Genomic DNA, 13,440 nt, shown 5'->3' on the forward strand with positions numbered 1-13,440 from the left:
GGCTTTAGCTGCCGCTGCGCTGCAATACCAGCAGCTATTGGTGTACGCGGCTGCGACGCCACACGCCGGCTCCTGTGACGTTAACAGGGCCATCGCCTTTGCATATATTTTTGCCAAGCGACTCTGTGTCTGAACAGAGCCGCTCCTAGCATTCGGGTGACGTTAACCCGTGCGCACTACGACACCTTCTGGTGCATCTGCCATTGTCCAGCAGCGGTCTAGTCACCTACCGCACGGTGGACCCCGGGCGGCGAACGCACCTCCTATTATTTATATTTGGTGCGTTCCGCCATCCCTAACAGCCGGGACTAGGTAGTAAGGAGTCCCCGAAGCAGGCTACAGCTGTCTGCCGTACAAGTAGAGTTCATAGGAACATCTGACAGGAGGAACTCCAGTGTAACTCAGTACTATGAGTACTTCACTAAAGGCGCTAAGAGGGAGAATGTCAGAGACACCGCACTACACTCGCTCACAGAGCCAGTGCGCGTGTCCTGAGTACAGAAACAGTGCTAAAAGATACCTGTGGAGCAGGGCAGCAGAGGTGACAATGCGTGCTTCAAACTATTAGTGTCAGGGTCCAGTCAGCGCCGGAAAGTAAAGAGGCACAGGACCTGCGGACACTGAAATCAGCAAGCTGGCACAGGACCTATGGTCAGGTGACTGCAAGGGGGCGGGGCTTAGCGTCCTGCTTTCAGATATGACAGGACACCATACAACAACTCAGAGTCAGGCAATTGGAGGTCACAACAGTACGGGCAAACGAGGCACAGGAGGGACAAACAGATGGGTAGTCAGATAAAGCCAAAGGTCATACACAAGAGGGTGACGTGGTACCAAGGGGACGAGCAGAGAAAAGTCGGGTCACAAGCAGAGAGTCATACACGAGAGGTAGCGCAGTACAAGAGGGACAGGCAGAACTCGTAACAGGGACAGAACCGGATCAAAACCAAAACAAGCAAGCAAGATATCAGGCACAAGGCACACGTACGCACAAGGTCAACTAACTCAGCCGAGGGCAGGAGTATAACTGACACCTGACATAGGTCCAGTGAGCATTAAATAGCCGCCCTCTGCCAGAGAGAGGCAAAACAATTAACCCCCAGTCTGATCAGGACGGGCCAAAGCGAAACTCCGTCCTGGATCATGACAGAGACATTCAGAAAAGGCACATATGTTGGCGGAGTGTTGGAAAGGAGTACTTCATCTTGCCTGGAAGTTGGCTGAGCTCCTGACCTGGAGAACACGGCACGGATGCGGGCTCTGGTACCACAACAGACTGTGAGTAAAGCTTTGGAACTACATGCCCTGGTGTCCTCCACTTATTCCTGCATCAACCTGCCCAGCACTGCTACATCCCCTGCACCCGACACTACATCATCTAAGTGTCACTTCACCTACTCTGCCCTGGGACTACAGCCCTGCCTGTGGAGGGTGATAACATCACTGCTGCACCACACCATCTGTCCCAGAGGATCTGTCTGCAGCGTCGGCTCAACATCTTCATTGCCGAACACCACAGGTAGCGTCACGACTCATTCATTCATAAACTCTAATCATCATAAGCACACTGAACATTTCCCCCTTTTTACAATGGGCGCCCAGGGCCACGGGCCGGGTCCCAGCTGCCGTGACAACTCCCATTGAAGCTCACGGGCCTGGTACCGAGTACCCCACAGCCCTGGGAGGGCGACCGAGACACATCATACGGACAGAGCGATGAAGAAGAACATCATGGTCGGAAGAATAGAAGGAGCAAGGCGAAGAGGAGGACCAGCAGCCAGATGGCTTGATACTATCAAGATAACGGCAGAGAAGACCCTGGTGGACCTATCTAGCCTTCACAAGATCGATCTTCCTACAGAGCGTTCATCCATCCAGTCCCAATGGCTCAAGATCGAGCTGAAGGCTGTTAAATCATCTCCCTGACCTGTGGCCAAGAAAAAAAAAACATAAGCCTGCTGCTTTCCATCGGTCTGGTTGCCCTGATGCCCACTTTCCCAAATCGGTGATCGGATCCATCGGTGGAGGCTTCCTGTGGCCTCTGGCCAGATTCGTCTGTCACTCTATGAGTGATTTTGTCATCATCTTCCACTTTCTTCCTTTCAGGACTTGATTTGGGTTGTTTTTTCCTGGGGTGTTTCTTTTTTTGGCTCCTTGGGTCTGTGACACCACCATCCCTGACACCCCTCTTTCCGTCTACAAGGATAAATTCCACTTCTGTTCCTTGCTGGAGGCTATGAAGATAACTGACTGTACTACCTCGATTCAGCTCAAAGACCCAGACAAAGAACTCTTAACGTTGGATCATGATGAAGAACGCAGCTAGCAGAGAGAATTAGTGTAAAGAGCAATGAAGAGCTAACTCTTCGGTAGCTGGCGTATTCTGTTCCTCAAACCTTCTCACCACCTCCCATTCTTTGATCTAATCCCAGACTTTTGTGCCATTTGCTCTTTAAAGCCTCCATCAGAAGGCCCTTCCTTCCGATTCACACCGGTTGATGGCAGATTTGATCCTTAGGATTGTGAGGAAAGTTATGTGATGACTCCCACATATTGATGATGTATCCTTGGGACAGGTGATTGATCGATTTCAGAATAGTGGGGGTCCTACTGTGGCCAGACGCATAGCTTCGTAAACTGTGTAGTGGCCGTTCTTGGCACTGTTGCTCAGCTCCCAATCACTTCAATTCCACTTGAGCTGCTGTAAAAAAATGGCCACAACACAATGTATGGCACTATATTTAGCCACCTCTGTACATGGTTTACATGCTGCAGCAGCGGGAGCTTCATACAGTCGATTGAAGATGGTGATGCCAGAGGTCAGATCCCCACCGGTGTGACATCGCTGGCATCATCCCTGGTCGTCAATTGGCAGTGATGGTTTACAAGCTGTAACGGGGTCTACCAAGCTGGAGTACCTCTTTCAGTACCACCCCGTGTTTTCGGAGGTCCGCTCTGCGTTGGCTGGAGTCTGAATGAATGACGCTGGCTGGAATTCCTTGGTTACATGGGCGCATGTAAAAGATCACTGCTTCTCCACGTATTTCCAGTCTGACAACACTTTACTCACAGGACACAGAATATATCACACAGATACAGAGGGCAGGCCAATAGAAAAGCGGCAGGCCAGACATGCATTACAAAAGCCGCAGGTGGCCGGAGCCTGCTGATGTTTACTGTGCGAATTACAAAGGTGGGGGGAGGGCAGACAAAAGGAGAATATCGTGTCCCCTCTGCCCAGGGGCGCAGCCTGTGGGCTGATGCATTAGGGACATGCATCTCACATAGAAACTATTATACATACATATAACTGCACAACATATTCTGGGTGCTGAGTGGTTCTGTAGCACGTAACACATGCTCCAGTCTAAGATAGTATGGTCGGTTTTAGCAGGTGTAAAATTCTGCAATTTCCCACATCCCCAGTGTCAAGGGGGACCCTCAACACCCTATTAATTTACCACAGACCTTCTCACAGCCCTGGACCACCAGGGAATCTGAAATGCCAAGAAGTAATTCCAAATAAGTCGCTTCTTGACTGATTCAAATGACTCCAGGATTTCCATTTACTGGTATTTTCATCTTTGCTGGTGGTAGGCTTCTTATTAATTCCTTAATTATTCTGCATATTATCCCCGAATTTCCTTCCCGGAGCCGTGCTCCAGCTTTCTCCTCCGTCCCGTGTAATGAGCCGTCAGTACTTTCCAGTTTACACAGCGCTGACATCCTTCCAGCCGTAGCCTGAGGCTTTGTCACAGTTCTCCTATGTAACGTCTGCCAACTGGAGGTCGGCCAACCGAGCCTGGCCGGCGGTGATGACGAGGGTTATTAAATCATATCAAATGGCAAAAATCTGTGGCATTCGACATGGGGACGGCGTGAACATATTTGCAGTTTTTGGAGCTGTGATCTCTTCTTATTGACAACGCCGCAGTGATTCCAGAAAAGATGGCGCCCGGCTTCCCTCGCGACACCTCCTGTATCACCGTCACTGGGAAGAGTACGATGCAAAAAATGCCCAGGTGATGTTTATTATAGGACCTATGACAATAAATCAGGGTCGCCGCTGCTCCAAGCTTCAGATGTTGTCTGCAGCGCTGACGTTACGTCAAGAGAGCTGCAGCCAGTCAGTGAGGTCGGAGGCTGTGCCCGAGTTGACGGCACAGATCATTCAGAACCGCTGAGCTCACTGATTGGCTGCAGCTCTTTCGACGTGACATCAGCGCTGCGGACAATCCTAGTACTGGACAACCCCGTTAATGACTTATATCCTCGGGCCTCGCTCAGACTTCAGTGATTTTTTTTTTGTACTCAAAAAGCGGAACGATCTTCTAAATCTTCTCCTATCCGCTATGATATTAACCATAGACAGCGCACACATTACTCCCTGATGATGCCCGTATTTCTCAAGGACCTGTAGACTCAGATGGGTTATTTTTATTAATGACTTGGAAGAAAAACTGACATGTTGCTGGGATTTTTTTGCAGACACAAGGCCTGCAAACAGGGATATGTGCACAGCCCCAAAGACTATAATAGGTAAATGTTCTATCCCTGAAAAACACACAAAACACTTACGTGAAAATTGGACATCTTAATGGGGCCTTAGAACAGGTCATCAGATTGGTGGCGGTCTCACACTCCGCACCCACTCTGACCAGCTGTTTGCTGGTTTGTGGCAGGACTGCGCCGTATACTGTGTAGTGGCCATTTTCAGGTACTGCAGCCAGTGGCGTAACTAGAGTGCATGACGCCAGTGCCATGTGCTCCCAGTCACAAGCTCGGCAACATCAGCTGCTGGCCTCTGATTAGCCGGCAGCGTATATTGCCACGGACGAACCCAGCAGGTCTCTGTGCTGCAATACACTACAGTTGAATGTACGTTCAAAGACGCACATCCAGTTGAAGTTTGTGCTGGCGTAGTACAGAAGTCTCCCATTCTGGCAATCGGTGGTGGTCTCAGTGCTCAGCGTTTCAGCCTCCATCAATCTTGCGCTTATCACTTTTCCAGGGGATACATGATAATGTCGTCTTCCAGGAAAACCCCTTTAAGAAAGTGCTGTGGTTTGCACTTATGGGATTACTGTGTCTGGCACTTATTGTTGATGGCACAGAGTGGCTGGCACTTATGGAGTCACCGTGTTGGGTGTTGCTCCGGGCACTTATATGGGTATAATACCTGGCACTTATGGAGTCACCGTGTTGGGTGTTGCTCTGGGCACTTATATGGGTATAATACCTGGCACTTATGGAGTCACCATGTTGGGTGTTGCTCCGGGCACTTATATGGGTATAATACCTGGCACTTATGGAGACACCATGGTGGGTGTTGCTCCGGGCACTTATATGGGTATAATACCTGGCACTTATGGAGACACCATGGTGGGTGTTACTCCGGGCACTTATATGGGTATAATACCTGGCACTTATGGAGTCACCGTGTTGGGTGTTGCTCCGGGCACTTATATGGGTAAAATACCTGGCACTTATGGAGTCACCGTGTTGGGTGTTGCTCTGGGCACTTATATGGGTATAATACCTGGCACTTATGGAGTCACCATGTTGGGTGTTGCTCCGGGCACTTATATGGGTATAATACCTGGCACTTATGGAGTCACCGTGGTGGGTGTTACTCCGGGCACTTATATGGGTATAATACCTGGCACTTATGGAGTCACCATGTTGGGTGTTGCTCCGGGCACTTATATGGGTATAATACCTGGCACTTATGGAGACACCATGGTGGGTGTTACTCCGGGCACTTATATGGGTATAATACCTGGCACTTATGGAGTCACCGTGTTGGGTGTTGCTCCGGGCACTTATATGGGTATAATACCTGGCACTTATGGAGTCACCGTGTTGGGTGTTGCTCTGGGCACTTATATGGGTATAATACCTGGCACTTATGGAGTCACCATGTTGGGTGTTGCTCCGGGCACTTATATGGGTATAATACCTGGCACTTATGGAGTCACCGTGGTGGGTGTTACTCCGGGCACTTATATGGGTATAATACCTGGCACTTATGGAGTCACCATGTTGGGTGTTGCTCCGGGCACTTATATGGGTATAATACCTGGCACTTATGGAGACACCATGGTGGGTGTTACTCCGGGCACTTATATGGGTATAATACCTGGCACTTATGGAGTCACCGTGGTGGGTGTTGCTCCAGGCACTTATATGGGTATAATACCTGGCACTTATGGAGTCACCGTGGTGTGTGCTACTCCGGGCACTTATATGGGTATAATACCTGGCACTTATGGAGTCACCGTGGTGGGTGTTGCTCCAGGCACTTATATGGGTATAATACCTGGCACTTATGGAGTCACCGTGGTGTGTGCTACTCCGGGCACTTATATGGGTATAATACCTGGCACTTATGGAGTCACCGTGGTGGGTGTTGCTCCAGGCACTTATATGGGTATAATACCTGGCACTTATGGAGTCACCGTGGTGGGTGTTGCTCCAGGCACTTATAGTTATATGGGTATAATACCTGGCACTTATAGAGTCACCGTGGTGGGTGTTGCTCCGGGCACTTATATGGGTATAATACCTGGCACTTATGGTGTCACCGTGTTGGGTGTTGCTCCGGGCACTTATATGGGTATAATACCTGGCACTTATGGAGTCACCGTGGTGGGTGTTGCTCCGGGCACTTATATGGGTATAATACCTGGCACTTATGGAGTCACCGTGTTGGGTGTTGCTCTGGGCACTTATATGGGTATAATACCTGGCACTTATGGAGTCACCATGTTGGGTGTTGCTCCGGGCACTTATATGGGTATAATACCTGGCACTTATGGAGACACCATGGTGGGTGTTGCTCCGGGCACTTATATGGGTATAATACCTGGCACTTATGGAGACACCATGGTGGGTGTTACTCCGGGCACTTATATGGGTATAATACCTGGCACTTATGGAGTCACCGTGTTGGGTGTTGCTCCGGGCACTTATATGGGTATAATACCTGGCACTTATGGAGTCACCGTGTTGGGTGTTGCTCTGGGCACTTATATGGGTATAATACCTGGCACTTATGGAGTCACCATGTTGGGTGTTGCTCCGGGCACTTATATGGGTATAATACCTGGCACTTATGGAGTCACCGTGGTGGGTGTTACTCCGGGCACTTATATGGGTATAATACCTGGCACTTATGGAGTCACCATGTTGGGTGTTGCTCCGGGCACTTATATGGGTATAATACCTGGCACTTATGGAGACACCATGGTGGGTGTTACTCCGGGCACTTATATGGGTATAATACCTGGCACTTATGGAGTCACCGTGTTGGGTGTTGCTCCGGGCACTTATATGGGTATAATACCTGGCACTTATGGAGTCACCGTGTTGGGTGTTGCTCTGGGCACTTATATGGGTATAATACCTGGCACTTATGGAGTCACCATGTTGGGTGTTGCTCCGGGCACTTATATGGGTATAATACCTGGCACTTATGGAGTCACCGTGGTGGGTGTTACTCCGGGCACTTATATGGGTATAATACCTGGCACTTATGGAGTCACCATGTTGGGTGTTGCTCCGGGCACTTATATGGGTATAATACCTGGCACTTATGGAGACACCATGGTGGGTGTTACTCCGGGCACTTATATGGGTATAATACCTGGCACTTATGGAGTCACCGTGGTGGGTGTTGCTCCAGGCACTTATATGGGTATAATACCTGGCACTTATGGAGTCACCGTGGTGTGTGCTACTCCGGGCACTTATATGGGTATAATACCTGGCACTTATGGAGTCACCGTGGTGGGTGTTGCTCCAGGCACTTATATGGGTATAATACCTGGCACTTATGGAGTCACCGTGGTGGGTGTTGCTCCAGGCACTTATAGTTATATGGGTATAATACCTGGCACTTATAGAGTCACCGTGGTGGGTGTTGCTCCGGGCACTTATATGGGTATAATACCTGGCACTTATGGTGTCACCGTGTTGGGTGTTGCTCCGGGCACTTATATGGGTATAATACCTGGCACTTATGGAGTCACCGTGGTGGGTGTTGCTCCGGGCACTTATATGGGTATAATACCTGGCACTTATGGAGTCACCGTGGTGGGTGTTGCTCCGGGCACTTATATGGGTATAATACCTGGCACTTATGGAGTCACCGTGGTGGGTGTTGCTCCGGGCACTTATATGAGTATAATACCTGACACTTATGGAGTCACAGTGGTGGGTGTTACTCCGGGCACTTATATGGGTATAATACCTGGCACTTATAGAGTCACCGTGGTGGGTGTTGCTCCGGGCACTTATATGGGTATAATACCTGGCACTTATGGAGTCACCGTGTTGGGTGTTGCTCCGGGCACTTATATGGGTATAATACCTGGCACTTATGGAGTCACCGTGGTGGGTGTTGCTCCGGGCACTTATATGGGTATAATACCTGGCACTTATGGAGTCACCGTGGTGGGTGTTGCTCCGGGCACTTATATGGGTATAATACCTGGCACTTATGGAGTCTCCGTGGTGGGTGTTACTTCGGGCACTTATATGAGTATAATACCTGGCACTTATGGAGACACCGTGGAGGGTGTTGCTCCGGGCACTTATATGGGTATAATACCTGGCACTTATGGAGTCTCCGTGGTGGGTGTTACTTCGGGCACTTATATGGGTATAATACCTGGCACTTATGGAGTCACCGTGGTGGGTGTTACTTCGGGCACTTATATGAGTATAATACCTGGCACTTATGGAGACACCGTGGAGGGTGTTGCTCCGGGCACTTATATGGGTATAATACCTGGCACTTATGGAGTCTCCGTGGTGGGTGTTGCTCCGGGCACTTATATGGGTATAATACCTGGCACTTATGGAGTCTCCGTGGTGGGTGTTACTTCGGGCACTTATATGAGTATAATACCTGGCACTTATGGAGTCTCCGTGGTGGGTGTTGCTCTGGGCACTTATATGGGTATAATACCTGGCACTTATGGAGTCACCGTGGTGGGTGTTGCTTCGGGCACTTATATGGGTATGATACCTTGCACTTATGGAGTCTCCGTGGTGGGTGTTACTTCGGGCACTTATATGGGTATAATACCTGGCACTTATGGAGTCACCGTGGTGGGTGTTGCCCCGGGCACTTATATGGGTATAATACCTGGCACTTATGGAGTCACCGTGGTGGGTGTTGCTCCGGGCACTTATATGAGTATAATACCTGGCACTTATGGAGTCACCGTGGTGGGTGTTGCTCCGGGCACTTATATGGGTATAATACCTGGCACTAATGGAGTCACCGTGGTGGGTGTTACTCCGGGCACTTATATGGGTATAATACCTGGCACTTATGGAGTCACCGTGGTGGGTGTTGCTCCAGGCACTTATATGGGTATAATACCTGGCACTTATGGAGTCACCGTGATGGGTGTTGCTCCGGGCACTTATATGGGTATAATACCTGGCACTTATGGAGTCACCGTGGTGGGTGTTGCTCCGGGCACTTATATGGGTATAATACCTGGCACTTATGGAGTCACCGTGGTGGGTGTTACTCCGGGCACTTATATGGGTATAATACCTGGCACTTATGGAGTCTCCATGATGGGTGTTACTCCAGGCACTTATATGGGTATAATACCTGGCACTTATGGAGTTACCGTGATGGGTATTACTCCGGGCACTTATATGGGTATAATATCTGGCACTTATGGAGTCTCCGTGATGGGTGTTACTCCAGGCACTTATATGGGTATAATACCTGGCACTTATGGAGTCATAGTGGTGGGTGTTACTCCGGGCACTTATATGGGTATAATACCTGGCACTTATGGAGTCTCCGTGATGGGTGTTACTCCAGGCACTTATATGGGTATAATACCTGGCACTTATGGAGTCATCGTGGTGGGTGTTACTCCGGGCACTTATATGGGTATAATACCTGGCACTTATGGAGTCTCCGTGATGGGTGTTACTCCAGGCACTTATATGGGTATAATACCTGGCACTTATGGAGACACCGTGGTGGGTGTTACTCCGGGCACTTATATGGGTATAATACCTGGCACTTATGGAGACACCGTGGTGGGTGTTACTCCGGGCACTTATATGGGTATAATACCAGGTACTTATGGAGTCACCGTGATGGGTGTTGCTCTGGGCACTTATATGGGTATAATACGTGGCACTTATGGAGTCACCGTGATGGGTGTTGCTCCGGGCACTTATATGGGTATAATACCTGGCACTTATGGAGTCACTGTGGTGAGTGTTACTCCGGGCACTTATATGGGTATAATACCAGGCACTTATGGAGTCACCGTGATGGGTGTTACTCCGGGCACTTATATGGGTATAATACCTGGCACCTATGGAGTCTCCGTGGTGGGTGTTGCTCCGGGCACTTATATGAGTATAATATCTGGCACTTATGGTGTCTCCGTGGTGGGTGTTGCTCCGGGCACTTATATGGGTATAATACCTGGCACTTATGGAGTTACCGTGATGGGTGTTACTCCGGGCACTTATATGGGTGTAATACCTGGCACTCATGGAGACACCGTGGAGGGTGTTACTCCGGGCACTTATATGGGTATAATACCTGGCACTTATGGAGTCACCGTGGTGGGTGTTGCTCCGGGCACTTATATGGGTATAATACCTAGCACTTATGGAGACACCGTGGTGGGTGTTGCTCTGGGCACTTATATGGGTATAATACCTGGCACTTATGGAGTCACTGTGGTGGGTGTTGCTCCGGGCACTTATATGGGTATAATACCTGGCACTTATGGAGTCACTGTGGTGGGTGTTGCTCTGGGCACTTATATGGGTATAATGCCTGGCACTTATGGAGTCACCGTGATGGGTGTTATTCCGGGCACTTATATGGGTGTAATACCTGGCACTTATGGAGTCATCGTGATGGGTGTTACTCCGGGCACTTATATGGGTATAATACCTGGCACTTATGGAGTCACCGTGGTGGGTGTTACTCCAGGCACTTATATGGGTATAATACCTGGCACTTATGGAGTCATCGTGATGGGTGTTACTCCGGGAACTTATATGAGTATAATAACTGGCACTTATGGAGACACCGTGGTGGGTGTTACTCCGGGCACTTATATGGGTGTAATACCTGGCACTTATGGTGTCATCGTGGTGGGTTTTGCTCCAGGCACTTATATGGGTATAATACCTGGCACTTATGGTGTCACCGTGGTGGGTGTTACTCTGGGCACTTATATGGGTATAATACCTGGCACTTATGGAGTCACCGTGATGGGTGTTACTCCGGGCACTTATATGGGTATAATACCTGGCACTTATGGAGACACCGTGGTGAGTGTTGCTCTGGGCACTTATATGGGTATAATAACTGGCACTTATGGAGTCTCCATGGTGGGTGTTGCTCTGGGCACTTATATGGATATAATACCTGGCACTTATGGAGTCATTGTGGTGAGTGTTGCTCCGGGCACTTATATGGGTGTAATACCTGGCACTTATGGTGTTTCCGTGGTGGGTGTTGCTCCGGGCACTTATATGGGTATAATACCTGCCACTTATGGTTTCTCCGTGGTGGGTGTTGCTCCGGGCACCTATATGGGTATAATACCTGGCACTTATGGTGTCTTCGTGGTGGGTGTTGCTCCGGGCACTTATATGGGTATAATACCTGGCACTTATGGTGTCTCCGTGGTGGGTGTTGCTCCGAGCACTTACATGGGTATAATACGTGGCACTTATGGAGTCTTCATGGTGGGTGTTGCTCCGGGCATTTATATGGGTATAATACCTGGCACTTATGGAGTCACCGTGGTGGGTGTTGCTCCGGGTGCTTATATGGATATAATACTTGGCACTTATGGTGTCTTCGTGGTGGGTGTTGCTCCGGGCATTTATATGGGTATAATACCTGGCACTTATGGAGACACCGTGGTGGGTGTTGCTCCGGGCACTTATATTGGTATAATACCTGGCACTTATGGAGTCTCCGTGGTGGGTGTTGCTCCGGGCGCTTATATGGGTATAATACCTGGCACTTATGGAGTCACCGTGGTGGGTGTTGCTCCGGGCGCTTATATGGATATAATACTTGGCACTTATGGTGTCTTCGTGGTGGGTGTTGCTCCGGGCATTTATATGGGTATAATACCTGGCACTTATGGTGTCTCCGTGGTGGGTGTTGCTCCGGGCACTTATATGGGTATAATACGTGGCACTTATGGAGTCTTCGTGGTGGGTGTTGCTCCGGGCATTTATATGGGTATAATACCTGGCACTTATGGAGTCACCGTGGTGGGTGTTGCTCCGGGCACTTATATTGGTATAATACCTGGCACTTATGGAGTCTCCGTGGTGGGTGTTGCTCCGGGCGCTTATATGGATATAATACCTGGCACTTATGGAGTCTCCGTGGTCAGTGTTGCTCCGGGCACTTATATGGATATAATACCTGGCATTTATGGTGTCACCGTGGTGGGTGTTTCTCCGGCCACTTATATGGGAATAATACCTGGCACTTATGGAGACACCGTGGTGGGTGTTGCTCCGGGCACTTATATGGGATAGCTAATACTAGAGAAGAGAGAGAGAGGATTCAAAAAGATTTAAATAAACTGGAGAAGTGGGCAGCAACTAACAGAATGGTTTTTAACAGGGAGAAATGCAAAGTACTACATCTGGGCAATAAAAATGAAAAAAGCATATATAGAATGGGAGGAATAGGGCTAAGCAACAGCACATGTGAAAAAGACTTGGGTATACTAATAGATCACAGACTGAATATGAGTCAACAGTGTGATGCAGCAGCAAAAAAGGCAAATGCAATTCTAGGATGTATTAACAGAAGCATACAGTCTAGATCACGTGAAGTCATTATTTCCCTCTACTCCTCTTTGGTCAGACCTCATCTGGAATATTGTGTCCAGTTTTGGGCACCACATTTTAAAAAAGACATCAACAAACTGGAGCAAGTTCAGAAAAGAGCGACCAGAATGGTGACCGGTCTGCAAACCCTGTCTTATGAGGAAAGGTTGCAGGATTTGGGAATGTTTAGTTTGCAAAAGAGAAGACTGAGAGGAGACTTAATAGCTGTCTACAAATATCTAAAGGGCTGTCACATTGTAGAAAGATCAACTTTATTCTCATTTGCACAAGGAAAGACTAGAAGCAATGGGATGAAACTGAATGGGAGGAGACACAGATTAGATATTAGAAAAAACTTTTTGACAGTTAGAGTGATCAATGAGTGGAACAGGCTGCCACGAGAAGTGGTGAGTTCTCCTTCAATGGAAGTCTTCAAACAGAGGCTGGACAGACATCTGACTGGGATGATTTAGCGAATCCTGCTTTGAGCAGGGGGTTGGACCAGATAGCCCAGGAGGTCCCTTCCAACTCTACGATTCTATGATTCTATGATTCTATGATTCTATGGGTATAATA

Source organism: Dendrobates tinctorius, unplaced genomic scaffold (genome assembly GCF_039654945.1).
Source record: "Dendrobates tinctorius isolate UK_male_01 unplaced genomic scaffold, ASM3965494v1 ptg000084l, whole genome shotgun sequence".
In the NCBI taxonomy this organism is placed as follows: Eukaryota; Metazoa; Chordata; class Amphibia; order Anura; family Dendrobatidae; genus Dendrobates; species Dendrobates tinctorius.